The sequence below is a fragment of the Osmerus mordax genome, chromosome 9 (genome assembly GCF_038355195.1).
Source record: "Osmerus mordax isolate fOsmMor3 chromosome 9, fOsmMor3.pri, whole genome shotgun sequence".
Classification (NCBI taxonomy): Eukaryota; Metazoa; Chordata; class Actinopteri; order Osmeriformes; family Osmeridae; genus Osmerus; species Osmerus mordax.
Window position 1 is genome coordinate 17324024 of NC_090058.1, and position 27694 is coordinate 17351717.

General features: G+C 46.4%; 1 protein-coding gene across 2 annotated transcripts in view; it reads right to left on the reverse strand.

Annotated features, from left to right (window-relative positions):
- ppp2r3a (protein phosphatase 2, regulatory subunit B'', alpha) overlaps nucleotides 1-19030 on the reverse strand; it is a 43832-nt gene extending 24802 nt beyond the window's left edge. The window contains exon 1 of one of the 2 annotated variants that reach the window (XM_067242530.1): nucleotides 18882-19030. The gene's annotated coding sequence lies outside the window, so the exon portion shown is untranslated. Of the gene's footprint in view, nucleotides 1-18873 lie in introns of both variants that reach the window. The other variant, XM_067242532.1, reaches the window with a different exon arrangement.
- Between the last annotated feature and the right edge of the window lie 8664 nt (nucleotides 19031-27694).

Consider the following 27694-nt stretch of genomic DNA (forward strand, 5'->3'; position numbering starts at 1 on the left):
CTCTCTCGGTCTCTCTCGGTCTCTCTCGGTCTCTCTCGGTCTCTCTCTGTCTCTCTCGGTCTCTCTCTGTCTCTCTCGGTCTCTCTCTGTCTCTCTCGGTCTCTCTCTGTCTCCCTCTGTCTCTCTCGGTCTCTCTCGGTCTCTCTCGGTCTCTCTCTGTCTCTCTCTGTCTCTCTCTGTCTCCCTCTGTCTCCCTCTGTGTGTGTGTGTGACCCAGGCTGACATTAGAAGGCTTCTTCCTGAAAGAACAAGACCAGCACAACAACATCTCAGTGAGGACAGGTCTGCACTGGCCCGCACTGGTCCTCACTGAAACAGACATACACATACTCACACGCACACGCAAGCATACACGCATGCACGTACATGCACATACAAACACACACACGCACACGCAAGCACACACACGGAGACACGCAGTTGCATCCACACAAAGACACATATAAAAATACAGAAACACCCTCCAGGGTTGTTCTGGGAATAGTAGGAAGCACAAAAGCTTTTGAAAGTAGGGATTACTGGAGCTCAAATGTTGCCTCTTTCTGACACACCTTCAACCTTAACACAGACAGAAACACAGACACACACTAAGGCACTAAGGTAAACATTATTAATAACAGCTCCTCTGCTCACAAACCTCTCGCCTGTTGCTTTATTTAACATGACTGCAAATGGAGCTCTCTCTTTCTCTTTCACTTCTCTTCCTTGCAGTCATTTAACCCTTATAGTCTCTCCCTCTCACTCTGTCTCCCTCCCTCTCTCTCTTTTTCCCCTCACTCGTTCTCTCCCTCAACCTCCCTCCCTCGCTCCCTCTCTCTGCCTGTCTTCCTTCCTCCCACGCTGCTCTGGCTGTATGACGACCTCTCTGCTAACTCAATTATTCACACAAATGTCGAAATACGCACACATAAAAAAAAAAAAAACACACAAGCACAAAAACAAACACACACACACAGGCTTCAGGTCACTGACTCAGAGCCCAGACCCAGCTCTCTGCCAGTCCTGCAACGTCCACTCAGTTCTACACACAGCTGCAGAATCAATGCCCTCCCCTCCCCTACCTCCCATCTCATCCCCTGTCTTCATCCCTCCCTGTCTAATTCCCTCTCTTCCTCTTCCCCTCTCTACCTCCTCCCTTCCCCATTCCTCCCTCCCCCTCCATACCTACGAGTGCTGTCTGTCTGTCTGTCTGTCTGTCTGTGTCTGTCTGTGTCTGTCTGTCTCTGTGTCTGTCTGTCTGTCTGTCTGTCTGTCTGTCTGTGTCTGTCTGTCAGTCCATTCGTCTGTCTATCCTTCTACCTTCCAGTCTGTGTGTGTGTCTGTTTGCAGATATGAAGGATACCATGTGGAGAGTTAAAACAGTCAACAGACATGTGGAGAGATTGAGATCCCAGCCTACCAAGGAGACAGATGCACATACAAATATGAGAGGGGGGTGGGGTGTGGTGGGGTGGGGGGTGGGGGGGGGGGGGGTCACAGAAAAACAGAGGGTAGCTACTTAGGTTTTGTCCCAGTAGTAATTACCAGCTGATTGCTAGAACTCTGCTGTCCCTAGCCACAGTCATTTCCTTCACACACACACACACACACATACATACACACACCCGCATACATACAGGGGACAGCAGACATATTACCCAAAGTCTCCAGAGAGCTTTAACCCCTACAGTGATGAAATAATGTAGTCATAGACTGATTATGAGTGTGGTGTATGTGTGTGTGTGTTTGTTTCTCCACTGTCTCCAGGGTACAGTGATTTGTAGTCATGTCTGTCTGGGTCTCATCCAGGAGGTTAGGCTTGGCAGTCACAACGAGAGAACCCCAACTGCATGCCAGATACACACACACAGACACACACACACAGCTGTTTGTGACGTAACCATGTCCATCCTTTTGATAGAAGACAGACGCTATAAAAGCTTTGCTTCTTTCTGTCTATTTTTCTTTATCTCTCCCCTTAACTCATAAGTCTTATGGTCCGTATCTCTGTCTCTCCTTCTCTGATCCTATATGATATTCTCAGGCTGGTACTGGGAGAGTCCACTTTTCCACAAACAGGACTGTTTTAACAGTTCATTAGTCACAAAACAGCCCATTAGTCACAATAATAACAGTCCAGGATTTCCAGGTTAGGAACACACACATACATAGTCAATCCTCTATACTGGGGGGCAGTTTTAACAGAAGCCATGTTTGAAGTTATTCTGGGTGAGAGAAATAGTGACTCATGTCTTTACTTATCTGTACTAACGCTTCCTGTTAAAGAACACAAACACACACACACACACACACACACACACACACAGCCTTCCTTCCGTTGCAGAGGGCAAACAAACAGAGTGTAAATTCAAAATTCCACTGAAGGATAATAAAGAGGATGATGAGAACTGGCATCTAGTACACAACAACCATCCTGCAAGCTCTTGATAGACATACACACACACACCTTTATATCCAAACAAACAGCAGAATATTCTCCTCCATTGGTTTCTCAGGGGTAAAGTCCTGTGTAAATGACGTCATGTTTATGGATTTGTAATTTTTTTATACTACCCCACAGATATGCATAGTCACAAACATACACACAAAACATGCACATCAACACGTACACACAAAACGTACACACCAACACACGTGCACACAAGCAAGAAAAACACACACACACAAAAACTATACACACTAAGAAACACACATTAAGAACACACACACACACAGAGATAACATGATGAGTTGAGACAAGTGACCTGGATAGAGGAGTTCAGTGCTAGAGATACACTGCATGACCATTCTTCAGAAACACAACCACTACCAAACATGACCTTTATCTCAACACAAAACACAACCTCAATCCAATGCAACCAGTATCCTAAACAACGTCAACTTCAACTCAATATGACACAATACCTCAACACAAACTCAACCCCAACTGAACCAAACCGGTATCCAACACTACCTCAAACTCACAAACCCAACACAAACATCTACAGTACATGGTTCTGGAACAACAACTTAGATCTGGAGGTTCAGCTCAACTGGTACGAGTCAACAGCAGAACCAGACTATCATGCACTTCAACCAGTTGAAGCTTAGATACAGATATACACCATAGAACATAGCTTTCACATACAGTATAACAACACACATACATACTTACACACCCACATATACACTCACACACATTCTGGTATGTGTTTATAATGGAGGAAAGAGTAGAACTCTCCAGAAATGAACAGAAAGCCTTTTAAGAGCATGTTCACATGGGGGTCCTAAACTTACCTAACAGTGTGTGTGCGTGCATATGTGTGCATGTGTGTGTGTGACGGCTGCTGTCCCTGTCCATCAGAAGGTCATATGAGGAGCAGATTAGGGTTTCTAACCGCAAACCCCCCGTCGCCACGGCCCATCGTCACGGAGACAGAGAGGCGGGAACAGGGGGAGTCATCGTGTTCTGCCTCATGGCTGACTCACTCCTCCTGTCACCCCCCCCCCCCCCCCCACCACCACCACCTCTTTTCTCCCCCCTCACCCCCTCCTCTCTACCCCCCTCACCCCCACTCCCTATCCCCCTCAACCCCTCCTCTGTACTGCCCTCACCCCTATCCTCCTCCTCTCTAACCCATCACCCCTCCTCTATACCCCACTCACCTTCTCCTCTCTACCCCACTTACCTCTCCTCCCTGACCCCCTCCATCATTACCTCTTCACCTTCCACCCCTCTCCCTCCTAATTTCCCCCCTTCTCCCTGTCCAATGGTGGTTCCCCTCAGTTCCCCTCAGAACAGACTCACACACACACACAGAAACACGCACACTGTTAGCTACACGTTCCTGGAGAGGTATGAAATAGTCCTATTCAGTCTGTAATAGTTCCTGTCCTAAATGCGTACAGCAGAGAATTGAGGGAGGAGGGGAGAGAGGCAGGACCGTGAGGGGTGAGGGGAGGGAGGAGAGGTTGAGGGAGAGGTGAGGGGAGTCCTATTTTACAGTCTTGTTCGTATGCAAGGTCATAAATACTCCCTAAGGGCCTTAAAGTGACAGAAACCCCTACCAGCACACTGGGACCATGTCCTGTACTGGCCTTGGGACTCTGAGTTAGAGTACATAGCGTACATACATACACCTACACACACACACACACACACACACACATCTACACACATACACCTACACACACACACACTGTATACATATACACACATACACCTACACACACATACATACCATACACACACAGTTTGTGTATATATACTGTAGCAAACCAGGGGAAACCGACCAGTCAATCCGGCACAGAGGCCTGGTCCATAGGCTTAGATTAGGGGAGGTGATAGAGGGAGTCTATCTGCCTGTTCAAGTGCTGCAGCCACTTGGCACATGGTACTGGTCACACCTGCAACCCATCAGGTAGCCAGGGGAGGCATGTAGGGAGCCAGCCTGTCAGGTGACCAGGGGAGGGCATGTAGGTTCTCCTCCAAAAATGAAGTTCTCCTCCAAAAACGAAGTTCTCTAGAGAAGGGAGACTGCCGTTGGAATGAAAGGGAGAAAACTGGCGGAGAAAACTGGCGGAAACACGGCGAATATCGCTAATTAATTTTTGACAATGTAGTTAAGGCGGCAGGCGTGTGTTGCTAATGCGGCCGCCTTAACAGAAAAGTGCTGCGGGAAACCCTGATATAAGTACTAAAAACATAGATTACATCTATGATAAGCTAAAATAGAATAGAAATAAAATAAGAATAAAACTCCTAAATACAATATACTACACCTCTAATACACATAATGACCTATACTAACCTTATAGACCTAACTAACCTAAGACAAGACCTATAGTAACTTAAGACAAGTGGGGTAAGTTAGTGCAATAGTGTAATAATGAACTGAAAGTGACAGTGTGTAAAGTGACTAGTGAGAAATGTATCAATGTCCATATCAGTGTCCATTCAGAAGCCTGATGACCCTTGGTTTTACAACTAAATGTCTTTGAGTCTCCTATTTTATTCTGGCTTTCAAGTCCCCTGGGTTGCTACAATACACACATACACACATACTGTACACAAATACACACACACACACAGACAGTACACACATACAGCCACGCATGCTGTACACACATACACACACAGATAGTACACGCTTACACACACAAACACATACATGCACACACACAGTACACGCACACACTTATTGTACACACATACACACACACACAAATACATAAACACACACCGTACACATCTTCACAAATGCGTACACACTGCGTGTGTGCACGTGCACACTGAACGACTGTTAAGTGTTATGTTCTGCCCCAGTGTTTAGCATCTATTTTTGGATCCATGTTTGTGCACGTGACCCTGGCAGTGCCCACGCTGGCCAATCACCAGCCCTGCCCGTCTGTGCGTAGACCGGAGTGTGTGTCCGTCTGTCCGTCTCTCTCCCTGCATCAAACACACCCTTTTCCACAGAGACAGAGAAGGGTCTTGGCTTTTTATTGTCCTTCCCCTCCTTAGGGTTAGGGTTAAGATCAGAAAAACACATGGGAGTTTATTTTCTCTTATTTGCACATGCATGCACACACACACACACACACACACACACACACACACACACACTGGGCAGTGTTGTGTGTAGGACTGGGGTGCTGTAGCAGAGCATGCTGGTAAAAGTCTAGACTCTCCTAATCACAACCAGTCATCCTGCTTCGACTCACTGCCAGAGAGCCGTCACACCCAAAACACACACATGCAGTGGGTCAGGCCTACACACACCAACACACACACTCTTGACTTACTTAAACTCCTTGAGTTATTGACAGAGATAAGGAGAGAGAAAGAGAGAGAAAGAGAGAGAGAAAATGTATCAGAAACCCAATGTAACAGTGTTGTAGTAATAGTATAAATAAAGTCACTAATCTAAACTAAAATACTACAAGACTATATGGGCGGCGCTCAACCCACAGAGACCAAGATACACCCACTTTAGACAGAGTAGGAATGAATGAACAAGTTCATTATGTGAACTTGTATGAAGGAATGAACATCTGATAGAAACACACACATACAAACACACCCGGTGCCTGACAGACACACTAGCCAAGTCTGGGCCACAATTAAAAACATGATCTCACGTCAGATCGTCCTGTGTAAGAGGAACATCTACTCCCTAAGGCAATACTTCTGCACTCACACACACACACACACACACACACACACACACACACACACACACACACAATAACATACATAAACACAGTCACACACTCACATACTCTCAAAATACTACACACACACACAAACACTCAAGAGACACACCAACACACCCTCTCAAAGACACACTCACACACACACAATACAGTACACTCACACAGTATAATACACACTGTCACACAAACAAACTTAGGAGACACACTGGCTAAAATTGTTACACACACATGCACTCAAGAGACACACCCACACACTCAACATACATAAGACACACACACTCCTTAGAATGGCTTTTGTAGTTCTGTGACCTGAGGCAAAGAACTACAAAGGCCCATTGGTCCCAGTGTGGCACAACTACAGAGACACAGCTACATAACACCCACACTACAGTACACGCACACCCAGTACAGCACACACACACACACACTCAGACCTCAGTAGAACTTTACAGTAGAATGATTCAGTTGCAACTAAAAGTGCAGCAAGTGGAAAACAGGCCTTGTTGGTATGGCCTTATCACCCTCTCTCGGCATCTCTTAGCCAGCCCCCCCCCCCCCCTCCCCCCCCCCCCCCCCCCCCCCCCAGCAGCCAAAGGCCAGGCTCTCTCCAGGCTCTCATTGCTTTGGTATGGTGGTATGTGATATGCTGCTGTGATGTGTCATTGGTCCTGTCGGCAGTGAGTGTATGTGTGTGCATGTATATGTATGTGCGTGTGTGTGTGTGTGTGTGCGTGTGTTTCCATATTACTGTACATGAGCTGGAAATGAATGGTGTGATTCAACATTTTCCACAGTTTCAAAGACACAGACATGCCACTCTCTCTCACACACACACATAACGCCAAGTTTCTGTGTTCCACATCTGTCTCGTGTTCCCCTGACACACTCCACATCTAGCATCAGGCTTCTCAATCACACACACACACACACACACAGCCACAAAAGCATGTGCGCACACAAACACACACACACATTCCCTGACTCTACCAAGGGTAATATGTCAAACTGCTGTACCAGCAAAGCTATTAGCTACGTGCTCCAAGTCAAGCCTTTGAAGTTCCCAATCTCTCGTCTCCTCTGGGATTGGCTGCAATCCTGTCTGCGTCAGCCCCCTCTAAGCCAATCCTCTGACCAGATACCGGCCTTCATCACCCCCTAAAAGTCATTAAGGACAAATTAGTCACATAATCTACTGACAAATAGAATGGGTTTATGGAAGTAAGGCTTGCCATTCCTTTCTCCGTCTCTGTTCTGCTATCGTTTCTCTCCCTCTCTCTCTCCGTCTCTGGTCTAGCCACACCAACAGCTCTTTCTCACAGCTTTGAAGCTCGAGATTTATGCTTAAAGCATCAGACATTCGGATTAAGTATAAAACAGAGAGAGAGAGAGAGAGAGAGAGAGAGAGAGAGAGAGATGAGAAAAGAGATTCGAGCTTTAAGGTTGATTGACAGACGTGTTGTCAGTGAGCGCATACAGCAACACCAAGAACACACACACACCCTGCAGCATCACACGCATGAAACGTAAATCCTGTCTGACTGGGAAATCCTGAGTGAAATGTGACTGAATCAAAGAAGTGAAAGTCACTTAATGACAGGGCTGTATGGAGGGCTAGTGTGTGTATGCTTCAGTATAAAAAATATTGCACTGTGAGTATGGTAAAGTGTGTGTGCGCGTGTGTGGTGCAGCGCTTGGGAGCATGTTCTAGCGTGTGTGATTGTGGTATGGAGTGTGTGAGTGCTTTACAGAGAATTTGAGCATGGTATAGAGTGTATGTGAGCGTGCGGCACAAGGTGTGTTTGTCCAGTTGTGTGTGTGTGTGTGTGTGAGGTATCTAGATGCTAACATCCTAGAGATAGAGCCTATATATATAGATACTGTGTGATGTCCCTGCTGTGTTAGCATTGCCTGCATTCTCCTGAGTCACGCTAGAGCTAGGATACATAGGAGACCCACGCACGCAAGGAAGCACATACACATGCACGTACCTACAAACACACACACACTGTGACGCTGATGACAGACGATGCCATGTTGATGGAGAGGGAGATGAAGTGAAGAGGCGAAAGAGGGAAGATGGGGAGGATGGATGATGAGGGGGGTAAAAGGGAAGGGAGAGAGGAGAGGAGGGGAGAAGGGGGAGGAGGGTGGAGGAGAGAAGGGGGAGGAGAGCAGAGGGGAGAAGGGGGAGGAGAGCAGAGGGGAGAAGGGGGAGGGTGAGGAGAGAAGGGGGAGGAGAGCAGAGGGGAGAAGGGGGGGAGGGGGGAGGAGAGAAGGGGGAGGAGAGCAGAGGGGAGAAGGGGGAGGAGGGTGGAGGAGAGCAAAGGGGAGAAGGGGGAGGAGGGGGGAGGAGAGAAGGGGGAGGAGAGCAGAGGGGAGAAGGGGGAGGAGGGGGGAGGAGAGAAGGGGGAGGAGAGCAGAGGGGAGAAGGGGGAGGAGGGGGGAGGAGAGAAGGGGGAGGAGAGCAAAGGGGAGAAGGGGGAGGAGAGCAGAGGAAAGAAGGGGGAGGAGAGCAGGGGGGAGAAGGGGGAGGAGAGCAGAGGGGAGAAGGGGGAGGAGTGCTACACAGCTCTCTGGGGTGAGTTTCTTGGCTCTAGTCCACATCGAAACTATGGTCAGTGTGTCTGTGTATATTCAAATGTCTACTCAAGTGTAAATGTGTTTGGGTTTGTGTCTTTGTGGTGTGTGTTGTTTGTTATTTGTCTTGGCTTGAGACATCTTGAAGTTTGTTTATCAACCACAATATAGGCCAGAAGCCCTGATGAGCAGAACTTTGGTTCCCATGAGCCACTAGACCAGGGTCAAGGTCAGAGGTCAAAATCCTCCACTAACCCTCCCCTGCTTTCCTTTTTCCTGTCTCTCTACTTTCACCCTGCTCTCCTCTCCTGTCTCCCTCTACTCTGACTCTGCCCTCCCCTCCTCTCCTGTGTCTATACTAAGAGGGAGGAAAGATAAACAGCCAGGTGCAGCTTCTCTGTGTCATTGTCCTAGGTTCTTCAGGTACATAGCAGGAGACTCACGTCACATCAAACTAGTCACCCAGAGCACACACACACAGGACAAATGGATGGACAGTTCCGATGAAAGAAGACCTGACTGTGATGCCTCTGTTGGATCTAGGACAGGCTTGCCTGGGGGGGTCTCACCGGAGAGCTAAGATAATGGAGACAGCCAACAGGAGAGGGGAGGAGAGAGGGGAGAGGGGTTAGACAGGAGAGAGGAGGAGAGAGGGGAGGGGGGTTAGACAGGAGAGAGGAGGAGAGAGGGGAGGGGGGTTAGACAGGAGAGAGGGGAGGGGGCTTAGACTTCAGAAGGGGGGTTAGACAGGAGAGAGGAGGAGAGACGGGGGGTAAACAGGAGAGGACAGTAGAGAGGGGACGGGTGGGGAAGGACAGGATCCAGCAGAGGTCTAACCTGTGCCCTACCTTCCTCCACTGAGATGTACTGAGCTCTGCTCCAAGATGCTCCTGCAAGCCCTCCTCAAACACTGAGACACAGAGAGAGACAAATGAGGAAGAGGAGGAGGAGAGAGGGAGAGAGAAAGACATAAGGAATGAGAGGGATGGAGGGAGGGAGGGACAGTAAGTGAGTGAAAGAGAGAGAGAGAGCGTGAGTGAGAGGGAATGAGTGAGAGAGGTAGACATCTGTCTTGTGAGAGTGAGTGAGTGAGAGAGGGGAGAAACAGAGAGGGAGAGCAAGAGAGAGAGGGGGGGGGGGGTAGTAACTGACCAGCAGTTAGATCATCTCCATCTCTCCCACTCTCTCTTTGTGAATCGAGCTGCTATCATAAGTGTAGCCATGGAAACTGCCTAAACTTAACCTGAGCCTCCATAGGAAGAGTATTTGTATGAAGCAACGTTTGTCCTGCAAACAGACACACACATTCAGTCCTACACACACACACACACGGTCCTACACATGGTCAGGTAAAAAAATATTTGGACATTAACATAATTTATCATTTTGGCTCTGTACACCACCATGCAATGATGCGCTTTTAAGTGCAGACTTTCAGCTTTAATTTGAGGGTATTTACATACAAATCAGGTGAACGGTGTAGGAATTACAACAAATTTTATATGTGCCCCCCCCCCCTTTTTAAGGGACCAAAAGTTATTGGATAAACTAACATAATCATAAATCTAATTGTCACTTTTAATACTTGACAGCCTGAAGTCTGGAACCTATAGACATCACCAGATGCTGGGTTTCGTCCCTGGTGATGCTCTGCCAGGCCTCTACTGCAACCGTCTTCACTTCCTGCTTGTTCTTGGGGAATTTTCCCTTCAGTCTTGTCTTCAGCAAGGGAAATGCATGCTCAATTAGATTCAGGTCAGGTGATTGACTTGGCCATTGCAGAACATTCCACTTCTTTGCCTTAAAGGTCCCATGACATGAAAATGTCACTTTAAGAGGTTATTTAACCCTTGTGTTATCTTCGGGTCATTCTGACCCATCAGTCATTGTGACCCACCGTCGTATTGCGACAAATTTACCTCATACAAAAACAAAGTGAAGCATTTTCTTTTAACTGTCGGGCTGTCTCAGACCCCCCACATTGGAATGGTTAAAAGAAAATTATTTTTATTTGTTTTTGTATTGGGTAAAATTGGGTAAACACAACGATGGTTCGTTATGAACCTTTGGGTCATGTGACCCGAAGGCAGCACGAGGGTTAACATTAATATGAGTTCCCCTAGCCTACCTTTGGTCCCCCAGTGGCTAGAAATGTTGATAGGTGTAAACCAAGCGCTGGGTATTCTTCTCCGCCTTTGAGAAAATGAAAGCTGAAACGCTTGGTTTTGAAAATGCTGGTTTTATGATGTCATAAGGGCGAAAGTTACCTCCCTTTTCTCTGCTTTGCCCGCCCAGAGAATCTGGCACGCCCATGAGAAACTGAGCTACTACGATCGTGCGAGTGCGATATCGAGGGACATCATGGCTTGCAAACAAACAAAGTACACGGAAAGTTGCTCAGTGTTTGGATGTATAAGTTAAAACCAACATCGTTTTTAGTTCCTTCATCTGAGCATCTGAAGACCCAGTGTCTCAATTTTATTTTCTCTGGAAATGCGCCGACACAACTTCCCAAAGTTTTGTATGTCTGCGCCAAACATTTCAGCCATGACTGTTTCCTCAACTTTGGCCAATACAAAGCTGGCCTTGCTGACCGTCTGAAATTAAATTCTGGATCAGTACCAACTCTCCTTGGTTCAGCTACAAACTTTGGACAAATAAGTAAACTAACGCTATATCATTTTGTTGCTTTACTGTATACGGTTATGGTTACCTAGCTTGCTACCCTTAGAATGTGGCTGTAACATTAGCTTTGCACCTAACAGCTCAGTTACTGTCGCTCATGTAAAGGTAGATAGCATCAAGTATGTGTGTGAATACACACTGTAACGCGAGTGTTGTACACTTTTGTTATTTGTATAACCATTCTGCTGTTGGTTTTATGGCGCGCGCAATATCTGCCTTTCCCCTCATTGAAACGACTATGAGTGTGAACCTCTGCAAACCAGGGTGATCAGATGAGAATGGGCAAATTCGTGGCATCTTACAGCAACGGGGTTACAAGCCATTGTGATACATCCACTGTAAACATTAGCGCATGGTGCCGCCCCTCCGCTCCTCATAAGCATTTAAAGCTACAGACACAGAAATGGCACGTCCTGAGGAAAGCTCATTGTGGGACTGCTGGTAGTGGCTCTAATTCTGCACCAAGGCTGAATTTCAGGAAAGAGACTTCAGATACAGTATTAGGTTACCACTAAGGCCTATATAAAATCATCCAAAAACAGCATGTCATGGGACCTTTAAACTCTTTGGTTGCTTTCACAGTATGATTGGTCATTGATGGTCTTTTTCCATCTGCTTTTGTCAGCAGTCACATCAATAAATACAAGGGAACCAGTTCCATTGGCAGCCATACATGCCCATGCCATAACACTACCTCCACCATGCTTCACTGATGAGGTGGTATGCTTTGGATCATGAGCAGTTCCTTCCCTTCTCCATACTCTTCTCTTCCCATCATTCTGGTACACGTTGATCTGGATGTTGTTCCAGAACTGTACAGGCTCTTTTTTTTGGCAAACTCTAATCTGGTCTTCCTGTTTTTGAGGCTCACCATTGGTTTACATCTTGTGGTGAACCCTCTGTATTTATTCCGGTGAAGTCTTCTCTTGATTGTTGACTTTGACACAGATACGCCTACCTCCTGGAGGGTGTTCTTGATCTGGCCAACTGGGGTTTTTCTTCACCAGGGAAATCATTCTTCTGTCATTCACCACAGTTGTTTTCCGTGTTCTTCTGGGTCTTTTGGTGTGGCTGAGCTCACCAGTGTGTTCTTTTGTTTTAAGAAAGTACCTAACAGTTGATTTGGCCACACCTAATGTTTCTGCTATCTCTCTGATGGGTTTGTTTAGATATTCAGCCTAATAATGGCTTGCTTCATTGATAGTGACAGCTCTTTGGCCTTCATATTGAGATTTGACAGCAACAGATTCCAAACACAAATACCACACTTGAAATGAACTGTAGACCTTTTATCTGCTCCTTGTAAATTTAATAACGAGGGAATAACACACCCCTGACCATGGAACAGCTGAGCAGCCAATTGTCCAATTACTTTTGGTCTAGGGGGGGGCCACATATAACATTTGTTGTAATTCCTACACCGTTGACCTGATTTGGATAAAATCAGATGATTTTTGTTCACAAATTTAAATACCCTCAAATTAAAGCTGAAAGTCTGCACTTAAAGGACATCTAGGATTATTTAATTTCAAATCCATTGTGGTAATGTACAGAGCCAAAATGAAAATTGTGTCAATGTCCAAATATTTATGGACCTGACTGTACACACACACACAGTCCTACACTCACACACATACATATAGTCCTCCAGACACACACACACACATCCAGTCCTCCACACACACACATATAGTCCTCCACACACAAACACAACGTTTTACACACACACATACAGTCCTGCACACAGTCCTACCCACACACACACATACAGTCCTACATACACACATATACAGTCCTACACACACACACACATATATATACACACCAACCTGCACAAACACACAAACATATTCGACACAAATGACATTCAAATGTGGATGTGTGACAGGCTTCTGGTTTAGGGAAGAATGTCCTTCATGCAACCAGCCCTTTTAGCATTGTACTCATGCATGTTGCACAACACACACACCAGAGAGTTGAGGTTGGACACTCTAGCCATGACTGTGGTGTGTGGGGATCTGGTCAAGATCCAGACCTCTACAGCCTCCCGCCAGCCAGTCTGACCACCTCAGCTCCTGCCTGTGTGTATGTGTGTGTGCACGCGTGTGTGTGTGTGGGGGGGGGGGGGGGGTGCACGTGTGTGTGAGTGTATGCATGTGTGCTTGTGTGTGTGGGAGTCCACGTGTGTGTGCCTGTGTGTGTGCGTGAACATGTGTGTTAAAACAATGTTATGATTCTCAAGGACTATGTTTACTGACCAAAATAAAGAGAATTTTCCCTTTTCCACTCCCAAATAATCTCTCTCCTTCGTTTCTCTCTATCGCTCCCTCTCTCTCCTCCCCTTTTCCCCTCTCGCTCCCTCTCGTTCCATCGCTAACCCTCTTTCTCCCTCTCTCTCTCTCCTTTATCTCTACGCCTCCTTCCCCCCCCTCCCTCCCCCTCCTCATACATACAGCACCCCAAGGGTCTAATCAGATTTATGACCGCTGCTTACCCTCTCTCTGGGGGGAGGGGGGGGGGGACTAACAGGATAGTTCCCACTGGAGGGGGGGGGGGGGGGAGGAGGAGAGGAAGAGAGTAACAATGAGTGAAGCCAAAAGAATTGGGGAGGACAAGAGAGAGAGAGAGTAAGGAGGAGACATGGGAGGCCGAGATGGAAGACAGGGGTGGAATGCAGGTCATTTTTTCCTGCAGGAGTACCTGTCCTCCCATCTCCCCAGTCCCACCTCTCCCTCCCCCCTACTCTCCCCCTCCCTGCTCACTCTCCCAGCTCTCTTCCTACCCCTCTCCCTCCCTCCTTCCCCATATGCTAACCTACTTAGCCTGGCTAGCTCGGCTGACCATGCTGGCAAATACAAAAACAGAGTGGTCGCACACCCTCTCTTCACATTTCTCTCCATCTCTCTCTCACCATCTCCCTAGCTCTCTTTTGCTCCGACCCGTCTTCCATCTCTCTTTAACTCTCTTTTCCTCCCTCTCAGTCTCCTAAAGATCTCCATGATATCAGACCACTGTTGAATCTCCCTCAGTAGATTCCACAGCTCTACTCTACTGTACTCACCCTCTGCTCTACTCCTCCAACACAGCCATGGAGAAGGCAGAGCAGAAGAAAAGAGCAGCAATAAAACATTTTTAGACTGCCGACTTTGTCCCCATTCATGAGCCTGCGCCAGCAGGAACCACACAAGGGTCTGTTCTCTCTCTCAGTCTCTCTCTGTCTCACTCTGTGTCTCTCTATGTCTCACTCTGTCTCTCTCTCTCTTTATCTCTCTCTCTCTTTCAATTAACTGGTTACATTTTTCCAGATATTGATCTCTTATACTTTTATACTTGTAACATTTTTTTTTTCTCCCAAATATCTTTATTGATTTTTAACACACTTTTAACATTTTGACAATTGAGGTACACGTATGTACCAGCATGACACAGATATAACATATTAATAATAAAAAGACAAAGACAAACAGTTTAACAAAAAATAAGAAAATAAAGGAGAAAAAATCAAACAAAAATACACAGAAGCTTCTCGCAAGATTCTACAAGTTTTCAAACACCTTCTCCATTAAGTGTCATCCCGTCAGCTCCACCATGCTCAAGGAATGAAAAGAATGGATTCCATATTTCCTCAAATTTACCGTATTTACCTCTCACAATATAAGTACTTTTTTCCATAGACCAATTTTCCATAGAATTTTTTTTCATAGCCATTTCTTTCATCCAACTACCTACTCTAGGTGCTTGGACGTTCTTCCAATGTAGGGCAATTAAACGTTTTGCTTGTAACAAACTCATGTCTATGAAAGGATAATCTGTACTTCTTAGTGTAACGTGACAAGGATATAAGTGTAATAGGAATGATTTTGCAGATAATGGGAAACTAATAATACTTGTAACATTTAAATAGGAAATGTTTTTCTGTTTCAATTTCCCCTGACGTACAGTGCCCACAGATTCTATTTACATTTAGTCATTTAGCAGACGCTCTTATCCAGAGCGAGTTACAGTAAGTACAGGGATATTCCCCCGAGGCAAGTAGGGTGAAGTGCCTTGCCCAAGGACACAACTTTGTTTTGCCTAGCGGGTAATTGAACCGGCAACCTTCTGATTACTAGCCCAATTCCCTAACCGTTCAGCCACCTGACTCCCCTCTCTCTGTCTCTCTCTGTCTCTCTCTGTCTCTCTCTGTCTCTCTCTGTCTCTCTCTGTCTCTCTCTCTGTCTCTCTCTCTGTCTCTCTCTCTGTCTCTCTCTCTGTCTCTCTCTGTCTCTCTCTGTCTCCCTCTGTCTCCCTCTGTCTCCCTCTGTCTCTCTCTCATTTTCTTTATTCTCTTCTTCCTTTTCCTCTGCCTTCTTTCTTTCTCACATCCTTGGCAAGTCCCACTGGAGGAATGCCTGGTTCTGAGTGCGGTGTGTGTGAGAGTGTGCACGTGTGTGTGTGAGTGTGTATGTGTGTGTGTGAGTGTGTATGTGTGTATGTGTACATGCCTGGACAAAGAAATCCAGTGTGGCCAACAGGACACAATCAACCACTCAACGGATAGCTATTAACTCATTGCGCACACACACGCACACACACACACACATTCCAGAGTTTGCAGTGACATTCAGAAGTCTGGCCAATCACGGCTCTGTCACAGTTACAATGAGGCTAGTCAATGAGCTGTAGCTAAAGATCCTGGGATACCTTACTCTTTATCGTGACTTCAGTAATCCGTCCTTCCCTCTTTCTCTCTCACACCAATCCCCCCTTCCCCCACCCCTCTCTGTCACTTTCACACCTCCCCTTCCCCTCTCACTCTTTCCCAGCAGTAAATCGTAACAGTTTGGGAGCAATCCCCTCCTCATCTCCTTCTCTTCCCCTTTGTCTCCTTCTTTCCTCATTTCCTTACAAACTGTTCTGACCAGACACCGCAGAGCAGTCGCAGAAGCAGCCAAACCCCCAGATATGAGGAAGCACTGTTAGACTGTTGAGACCCAGCCCAGCTCAACCCTTAGCTCCAACGCTCCTCTTCACTTGTCAAGTCTTTCTTTATAGCATGGGTACTATTACTAGTGGTGACCACCCACAGAGGCATACACACACACACACACAGGTTCGGGAAGTGTAAATAACTGTGATATAATAGTAGTTTGAAAGCAGGGTTAGGGGACAATAGTGCCTTCTGTATGTGTGTAAGCGTGCATGAATCCTAATGCATCCTCAACACAGCTACACAGACATGTTGCTACATGTACGTATATAGACCCTACTGAGAGTGAGGGAGAAACACAATTATAATTCTTATTAGGCTGCCATTAGTAACCTCTCAGGTGCGCGCACACACACAAACTCACACACACACACACGTTCCCAGGATGTCTCAGAGAAGAACTAAACAACTAGAAGGATCTGTCCTGACTTGACCCAAGGGTGTGTGTCCAGCAATCTCACACTGGTACGTCACACACTTCTCTCACACTGGTACGTCACACTCTATTCTCCAACTCCAGATACACAGACACACACTTCGCTAGTCTCCTAGTGCATCAGGCTCGGCCTCACACCTCATTCAGCACACACACACACACACCATTCCGTGAGTAGATGTCCTCCCACACCTCCCAGAGAAATGGATCAACTCCAGAAAAACACACACACTTTCTCACACACATGCACTCGCGTCAAATCCCTCCCGAATTCCACCACACGCACCCTGATCGGACCAGCAAGCATCTATGAAAAAGGGGATACTCGACAACACACACCCACGGTGCCCTTACAGCCACTTTCAGACTTGCGCTCACACGCCTGACATCTCAGACGTGTGTGTGTGTGTGTGTGTGTGTGTGTGTGTGTGTGTGTGTGTGTGTGTGTGTGTCAGACTGGGACAGGCTAGGTGTGCCTGTCTATATACAGTGCTAAGTCACACCCTGCATGGTGATGGAGTTGATGTAGGTGTGATGTTTAGAGGAGCTCTGTGATCACAGTTACGCACATACACACTCACACACACACAAACACACACATCAGCACTGCATCTCTTTCCTAGCGTCAGTCTGTCCAGCTTAGCTCCAGTTACTGCTCAACAGGATCTCTCCTTCTCTCTCTCTCCTTCTTTCTCTCCTTCTCTCTCTCCTTCTCTCTATGTATGTCCCTGTGTGTGTCCATGTTATTTCTGGGGGTCCTTCATTCTGTTTTCCTGCTTCTTTCTCCTTGGTCTAAATTGTCAGATACTCTTAACCAAGTCACCCTGGACAGCAGAAGGCCAAGCAGAAAAATAACTTAATCCAGATTTTTTATTTTTTTATTTAGCAGACGCTCTTATCCAGAGAATGGGACATTCTCCCCAGGGTAAGTAGGGTGAAGTGCCTTGCCCAAGTACACAACGTCATTCAGCATAGGCAGGAATCGAACCTGTAACCTTCATATTACTAGCCCGACTCCCTAACCGCTCAGCCACCTGACTCCCTACATGTTGCTTCACGCACGGACTTAAGTGTGGATGAACAATTGAAAAAGACATTTTCAGGTCAATAGAGCTGCAAGCACTATGAGTAATAGGTATTTTTATGCATAACCGGAGCGTTAAGCAGACAGAAGATCTCGCTCAGTGTGTGTGTGTGTCAGGTCTATTCATGGAAAATTCCAAAGGGGAGACCCTGTGACTGACCCCCTCCCATGAGGATCTGACAGGATATCACTACAGAGACACACACACACACACGAAGGGAAGCCAGGGGAACACACACACAGAAAAACATGTGCACACACATACAAAGAGACAAACATGCTCACACACATGTACCAACACTGATGCAAACACACACACACACACACACACAGGTGCGTCTGTCAAACATGAAGCCAGCAATACATAGAACATGCGTTTGTGTACGTGCGTGTGTTCGCGTCCAGAGAAGGGACCTTGAAAAGAATCCTTAAAGATTGTCGTGAAATATCGATTTGGCATAGTGCCAAGAAAAGCATCAAAAGTGACAACTCGACCAGACCCAGTACGACCTTTGTCCGACCCGACCCGACCCGACCCGACCCGACCCGAACCGGCCCAGCCCTGCCCTCGGATCGGCCGCCCAATGATCTGGCACAATCAGCGCGTCCAATCTACAAACAAACTTTACCGTGCAAACCGAGGACAAATCTCGGTAAACCTATTCAGCAGGCGATGCTTTTCCCTCAACTCCTCTTCCACAACAACCAGATTCACTATTCTAAATGAACGATCACATAGGCCTATACGCTACATAAGCGACACACTTAACACCTTAATTAACAACACAGGCTACTGTTATTAATTCGTGTAGGTTTGGTTCTGTTTAAACTCATTCAGCGGTCTGTCGTCCACGGTGCTCACGCAGTCTTGCGAGCTGCTCAGACGGTAAACACGGCAAAAGTCTGCTTTGAGCGAAAAAGAAACACATCCATACCTTTACTCTGCGGCCTCCGTCACGACCCAGAATAAGTGTCTATCGCAGCCACCTACGGGTTATACACTCTTTTCGGTACCGGGAGAAGAGAGTTTGAGATTATGTTTCGGTAAGAGAGCGCGTAAGCACCGATTCCGTGCAGCTCGAACGGTGCGGCCAGTGCTGGGGTGACAGCTCGTGGAGAGAATGAGCAGCGCTAGGCGGAGGGGAGCGGGGGGAGTTCCCGTGAGCAAACCGGGGCGGGAGTTCGTCTGGAGTGACGAACACGTTCTGGCTGCAGTGAAGAATAGGCTACTACTAAGGCTCCTCAATTTATCAACGACCGGGGCAATGGATAAAGAATAATTGTATATTAACAACATTTGGTAACCAACGTTACTATATCTGCTGTTGGCTAAAACACCGCCCTGTATAGAGGTAGTGTACTTTATTCCGTTGAATTGAGAGAATAATGACCTATAATGTATCTGAAGTGAAGACATTATCAATTTCACAGCAGTGTTTCAACGTAAGCCGATAAAAACCAGCAGTGAGTCACTCTACTCTCTCTCTGTTGCTATAGAAACCAGGTAAGACTCCCCTGACTACCTACAGATCGATGTACAATCAAGTCATTAGCTTGTCCATGAGCAATAAGACTATTAATAGGCTTTCAGTGACAGTTTGGATGGCTGGTTTAGACTGTTTACTGACATGCCTCTGCTAAACTGCAGTGACCAAACTCGTCTGGACCCAGTTTGGCAAGATCATATTTTGTAGTTTCTGGTGAAAAGGGCCTGAAGGGGGGGGGGGGTGCAGATGGGGTAAGGTTACCATGCCGATAAGAGAGGCCAGGACGTGCTGATGGATGATGTACAGTGTGTGTGAATTGGAGCACTCATAAAAACACACTCTTACATACACACAAATACACACACGCACGCACACCTCAGATCCCTCTCTAAATCCCGTTGGAATGTGGTTCCTGTAACAACATCAACGATCACAAGGTGAATCACATGACACCCTTGTCAGGGTCTCTCCCTTGTGTATCTATGTAGCCTATCTGTGTGTGTGTGTGTTGACAATATCTTGGTCTTCCCACACTGGAGTAAAAATAAACACTAACGCTAAATTAGACGACCCAGTGTAACTGCAGAGAAAAAGGACCTGAGACCACTTTAACTGACTAACAAACACACACAACCACACACACATACACACAGCTACAACCAAACACACACTACAGACACGACAGACCCACTTGCACACACACACTCAAACAGACACAAAAGTCCAAAAGCTTCACTGTAGAAAATATTTGTGTTTGAGACCTGAAAACAAATTCTGACGGATAGCAATTTTCTTTATTAAATATCTTTCCGACTGAGTCTACTGTGGCAGCTGGCTTCACGGCATCACCTCAACACCTGCAGGGGCTCAGGTGTCTGTCTGGCATGTTACACGACATATAAGGTTTTCCTGAACCCCTCTCCTATGTGGCCAGTATGTGGGTCAAACGGCCCCATTGCCAGATTTGTTATTGGCTGTGACCAAGCCCTCTGTTCTCTGCGGCCACACCATTCATCATGTCAGAGAGGCCGACCGGGCAACCTGGCAGACCTGGCAACCTGGCTGGCACATCCAGACAACCCTGCCAAGGTGAGGGAGGACCTCCCAGCAGCAGTGCTGTACTGAAGGGGGGGGGGGGGTAATAATGGAGGCATGAGGAGGGGGGTGAGGCTGGTGGAGGGGTTAGAAATGGAGGGATGAGGAGGGCTGGGGCTTGGGGGGGGGGGGGGGTCAGGTCCCAGCTGTGGCTAACACTTACTGACAGAACTGAATATCTCTCAACACCTCAGACAAACACGCACAAACACACAAACATACACATGAGCACCCAGATACGCACACTAAGTCTTTCACTCAAGGCAGCAGCAGAAATACAACGTGACACAAGCAAGGACGACGAGGTCACACACACACATATCTACAGGGTATAGTGCTGCAATGCTCCAATACCAGCATGCACTGTATGTCAAAGCATGTGTCAGTGTATGGATTTCCTCCCTAATTAAAGATTTTAGAGTGACTGGAAGAGTTTTATTAGAGAGTGTCATCATAAAGAGCTTTCTAAACTGTCTTTGACACATCCTTCCAAAAGCCCCAACTACCTAGCTAACCACTTAACCACCTACCTACCAAACTACCTACCTAATCTATCTTTCTTTCTTTCAATCTGCTGTATATCTATCCCTATTTTGCTCCCCATATTACACGGGCCTTGTGAACCATGACAACAGCTGCTTCTCGTCAGTGTCGCTATGCAACAGCTGGGGAGGGGAGACGTGTGAAACCACGTTTTAACGGCCATGGTTACGGGGGGCGGGGTAACAGAACATCAGGATCCCATTTAGGCCAGAGAGGCTCATGGGAGAGAGACAGGCGTTGGCTGGGTATGCTGGGAGGAAGTTAGAGGTCAAGCGCTGAGGGAGGAGAGAGTGTGTGTGTTTGTCCGTGTGTGTGTGTGTGCATGCATGTAGGCTGAGTGTGTGTGCATGTGCTGAGGGCATTTGCATGCGTGTGCACTCATGCGTGTGTCTGCAGTGTGTGTGTTGCATGTGGTGTATTTGAAGTGGAGAGGGAGACAGAGTGAGTCCATCAACAGTGAAGCACTGTCCCCAAGTGCTTCCAGGTCAGAGGTTAAAGCTTAGGCATGTGGCCCTCCACGCTGACGCCCATTCCAGACCCTCTCTCTGCCAGGCTCTTTTCTTTCTAACCCTCTTTATTTCTCATCTTTTTTTCCTAGCCAGTCCTCTGGCCCTCACTTTACCAGATCAGCCAGATACAGACCATAATAAGTGGCTTTGTAAGACATATTGCTGTGGTTACAGTGCTACTGGTGTCTAAGCATGGTAGCTATTGAACTCTGAGTTCTAACCTCTTCAGTGAAACAGAGTTACACACTCACACACACGCACACACACACACAAACAGTTACCCAAACCTCAGACTAGACAACACAAACAAACAAATACAAATAAACACACAGAGAGATACACCGATCAATAGAAAGTGTGTTCCAAAACCCATCTCTCCTCCACCAACTCCACTAATGCAAGTGTTGTTGACAATGACACTCGCACTCACCACTGTCCTCCTGTTTCAGTTGGAGAGGACAAGACAGGCTCTAGAAAGGAACCCCTCACATGCACTTCATTAACAGCAGGCTTAAAGGTCCCATGACATTAACATTTTACTTTAGGAGGTTATTTAACATTAATATGAGTTCCCCTAGCCTGCCTTTACATTTTACATTTAGCAGACGCTCTTATCCAGAGCGACTTACAGTAAGTACAGGGACATTCTCCCCGAGGCAAGTAGGGTGAAGTGACTTGCCCAAAGACACAACATCATTTGGCACGGCTGGGAATCGAACTGGCAACCTTCAGATTACTAGCCCGACTCCCTCACCGCTCAGCCATCTGACTCCCAGCCATCTGACCATCTGACTCCCATGTGATAGAATCACATCTATCTTGACTCATCTCTCTGCGCCTGTAAAAGCCCATGGGAGCGAAAAAACACATTAGGCCTATTTAGTGGACAAAAGCGTATCCGTAAACACACGTTTCTTCATGCCGGGTTTGTTATGAACAGTATTAAAGTTTGGACTGATAACGAGAACGTAGTGTAGCAATTGCACAGGAGCTTAACGGCTGTATTTCCAGTTTTTGACATATGATATGCACAGTATTAAATAAATATAGTTTATAGGCTACACTGTGTTTTGCAGTTATGTAAAGGTAGGATATGTGATGTTATCCTGTATTCCATGCAGTCGGGGCATCTCCTCCTCCTGCACTCCCGTAGTGGACAATCTGATGGTGAAACAGCGTTGACTTTTTATTTAAAATCGGAGTTGGATTGTACAATGTGTTTATGGAACAATTATCAGCAAATAATAGTGATGGGTCGTTCGCGAACGATCCGGCTCTAAGAGCCGGCTCTTGAAGGTGAATGTCGGGAGCTGGCTCGCATATCTGAAGAGCCGACTCTATTTTTTATAGATTAATACAGCCTATAAAAACTAAATGATTATGAAATAATTAATTTTAATTGTATTTAAAATAATTGACTAATTCAAAGAACAACAAAAAAATACTTGTAGGCTTAAAGGCGCACACGATCATCCTCACATTCTGTTTCTGTCAATCCTGCATGAGGGAGGGCCGAGCCAACTCACACACAGTCAGAGAGTAGTCAAAACTCGGAGGAGAGCCATGACAAATCAATGCATTTTTAAAGATATGTGGTTACGGTCGAGTATGATTTCATTTCATAATTTAATTGGGTGTGCTTTGCCTTCGGCAAGGGCACAACCTTTGTTCTCTCACATATTATTATTATTATTTTAAAAAAAAATTGCCCCCCTAAAACTCAGTCAATATTTGGCCTACATAGACAACCTAGGTGTCAAAAGTTTAGTCTTGGTAGCGATTGAGTTGCTTCTATTGGGATTTACATTCCGTTGCATGGTTTAGGCTCAAGTTAAGTTTTTGTGGCGAAAAGTGAAGCTAACGGAGGCTAATTTGCTAGCCACAGTCACTGACGTTACTAACGTCACTACGTCACTAACGTCATGGAAAACACGCGGAACATTCGTTTCGCATCTGTTAACTTGGGGGATAGCTAGGCTAACTATAGCTTTACTGCAAGGCAGCTGCAGAAACGCCACAAGCAAAGAGGCCAGGGTGATAACTATTTACTCATTTTACTTTATGATATGACACACAATTGTGATGTGTAATGTACAATAAAAGCTGATATTATTAAGGAAGTACATCTACTTTCGGAAACAGTAGTCTACTATTTACATTTACATTACATTTACATTTATTCATTTAGCATACGCTTTTATCCAAAGCGACTTCCAAGAGAGAGCTTTACAAAGTGCATAGGTCACTGATCATAACAACAAGATAGCCACAAAACATTGCGAGTAGCCAAAACATGAAGCACACATTGTGAACAACCAAAGTAAGTTCCAAAGGGAAGAACCATAAGAGCATGTAGTTAAACAAGTTACAATTAAACAACATGAACCGCTATACGTGCAAGTGTACCTGTGGAAAAAACAAGCAACAATAATAAAAACAATATATCACAGCGAGTAAATTTTTTTTTTAAACAGTTACCACTAACCACAAGAGCAACAAGTCTCTGAGCAAGAGTCATTGTGATCCTTGAGGAAACTTACATCGGGTCAAGCGAACCATTCCTAAGTACCGTTGTACTCCCGGAACAAGTGCGTCTTGAGCCTTTTCTTGAAGGTGGAGAGACAGTCAGTGTCTCTGATGGAGGTGGGGTTGATTCCACCACTGGGGGGCCAGACAGGAGAAGAGCTTGTGTTGGGACCGGGCGGTCTTGAGCGGTGGGACCACCAGGCAGTTGTCTGAAGAAGACCGTAGGTGACGGGTGGGGGTGTAAGGCTGCAGGAGAGACTTGATGTAGACGGGTGCAGTCCCATTCACTGATCGGAAGGTCAATACCAGGGTCTTGAATCTGATACGGGCCATGATAGGTAGCCAATGGAGAGAGATGAGGAGCGGGGTAACGTGAGAGCGTCTGGGTAGATTGTAGACCAGGCGGGCCGCTGCGTTCTGAATCCTCTGAAGAGGGCGGGTTGCACATGCTGGGAGACCAGCGAGCAGCGAGTTGCAATAGTCCAACTTGGAGAGGACAAGTGCTTGGACTAGCAGCTGGGTGGAGTGCTCAGACAGGTATCTCCTGATCTTCCGGATGTTGTAGAGGGTGAATCTACACGACCGGGAGACCGCAGCAATGTGGGCCGTGAGGGAGAGCTCGTCGTCCATGGTAACCCCAAGGTTCCTGGCAGGGGATGAAGGGGTCACCGTCGCAGATCCCAGGGTGATTGAGAGATCGTGGGAGATGGAGGGTTTAGCCGGGATGATGAGAAGTTCTGTTTTGGCGAGGTTCAGCTGGAGGTGGTGCTCGGTCATCCAGGCGGAGATGTCTGTGAGGCAGGCCTCAATCCTAGCTGAGATCCCCGGATCGGTCGGGGGGAACGACAGGTAAAGCTGCGTGTCGTCAGCGTAGCAGTGGTAGGAGAAGCCATGGGAGGTGATGATTGGTCCAAGTGAGGTGGTGTACAGAGAGAAGAGGAGGGGTCCAAGGACGGAGCCCTGTGGGACACCAGTGGAGAGCTGGCGAGGGCCTGACAGTTTGCCTCCCCAGGAAACCTGGTAGGATCTTCCCGACAGGTAGGATGAGATCCACTGGAGTGCAGTGCCAGTGATGCCCATCTCAGAAAGTCTGGCGAGCAGGATCTGGTGGTTAACCGTATCAAACGCTGCAGAAAGGTCCAGCAGAATGATGACGGATGACCTGGAAGCCGCTCTGGCAGACTGGAGGGCAGTGGTGACTGAAAGGAGGGCAGTCTCTGTGGAGTGGCCAGTCTTGAAGCCCGATTGGTTGGAGTCAAGCAGGTTGTTCTGAGAGAGAAAGTTAGACAGTTGGTTAGATACAGCACGTTCAATTGTTTTTGAAAGGAAGGGTAACAGTGATACCGGTCTGTAGTTCTGGAGGACGGCAGGGTTAAGGGAGGGTTTTTTGAGTAGAGGGGTAACTCTAGCCTGTTTGAAGGCAGAGGGGAAGGTGCCAGAGGTAAGAGAGGAGTTTAGGACATGGAGAAGAAAAGTTATGATGGAGGGGGAGATGGTTTGAAAGAGAGGGGAGGGGATAGGATCAAGGGGACAGGAGGTGGGGCGATGAGAGAGAATGAGGTCAGAGATCTCTGCCTCAGACAGGGGAGAAAAAGAGTTTAGACATTTAGTTGGGTCAGTCATGGAGGGTGAGAGGGTATTTCACTGAAGTATTAGCATCATGACATTAGCCTGTGTTGCCTGGGCAACACATACTACAGTGGTCTATGATGTATCTGTTTTCAATCGTTAAAATAAACATTCCTCACATATACATTTTCGTTGTAGGATTTATTCTGACATTAGTAAACGATTTGTTGGTGAAATTACCATTACCTGTGGTTTCAAACCAGTGTAGCTCACTGCAACGCTGTAGCTTACGCGAGACACACTACAGAAACATCTACAGTACACAGCTGTTTAGGAAGTCAAACGGCGACAGAACATGTTCGGCACTCCCCTTACTTAAATCAAAAGTCTAACTACTAATCTGAACTTCATTGCCACAGCCTAAACGTTGTCAATCTGTTCATGGAAATAATTACTTTCAGCCTAAACCGTACAACGGAACGTTAAATCCAATTCAACCAACGCAATCGCTACCAAGACGAACACAGCAGTAGTCTACTGTACTGTACTGTAGTAGTACAATTTACCGGGGCAGCTACTCCACACAGGGCTATATCGCATTTTGCGTTGTTACTGACAATGATCGCTACCAGTGAGCTTTTTATGAATGAGCTATTTTCCACTAAATAAATGTCAAGCTTATTTACGTTTTGGGGGGCATATTTTCAGTTAGCAGATGGTACTGTTTGAATCGCGATTCCATCTTCTACTGCCGGGTAACGTCGTAGAATAATCTTCAAAGGGGTTCTTTATTAATGAATGAATGCAATGAGTAGGCTAAATGCCTGAAAATATCATGAGAAGGGAAAAACCTAAAATGACGTTTAAGTCATAGAGATTAGGTCCATTTTTACACCGGTCTGCCAAATGTATTCGTTTTGATTCAACGATGAGGCTGGCTCTTGCAGGGGAAATGAGAAGACATCTATTTCATTCTACACTTCACTTGTATTTTCAGTTGTAAATGAGCAGCAAAAAAAATAGCTTTTAAATCTATGTAATCTTTATAAATAATAAGTATGCATTTTTATATAAAATATACAGAAATATCAGTTGTAAAAATGTCATTCAAAAACGGACCCCTGTGCAACCGACGCAAGCAAGCACACCCTACAATTTCCCCAGAAATTGTACCCTCTCTAGTTCAAATTGTTTTCACACAGACCTAGAATGTTGCACTTGAACATTGGGTGCATCGGAATTCTTGGAGTGTGACATTGCAGGGTTTGTTTCAGACCAATGCATCTCTGTGTTGTTGTGTAAATAACTTCACCCTCACAATGCATGTCTACCTCCTTTCTTTTCTCAACAAGCTGGTGTACTTTCGTAAAGGTCAAATTTGTGCAAACTGTGGTTCCAGTAGGTTCTGCTGGTCCTAAACACTCTGTAGGAAACTTAATGTTAGACAAATTGTGGGGAGGCAGCATGTTGACATTTTGAAGGTAGTTCCTCATAAATTGCCTTCAAAGGAATTCTTTGAAAGTCAAACAGACTGGGAGCCCAGACTTCTGCATGTAGCACTGTGCTGTCTGTTTAGGAGGAGCTCTTCATAGAAGAATTAGAAGAAGTAACTGAACCTTGTAGCTGCTGTCATTCTGCTTCCAGATGGATCCACACAGTCTGTCTTTGTCGGTGGAGTCTGTCACTGTATCAATCTGATGGCAACAAAGAGTGTCTGATACACAGATATCTCCTTTTGATTATACAAACCATCATCATCAACTTCTACCTCTCCTTTTTCCTTTATAGTTATGATAAGAGTCAGAGCTAGTAGTTGGATGGAACACGCACACATGCAAACATCTACACGTGTGTGTGTGCATGCAGCTGGATCAGTCAGTGGATGATTGAAGTAACATCATGCAGTGGCATTCCTGGGTCCTGCAGTAAGGAATATGTAACTGTATCTGATGCTCAGTGAGGACTGTAATGTTATGGGCGTCCTGGTGGATCATGGGACAGGTTGGTACAGGTTAGAAA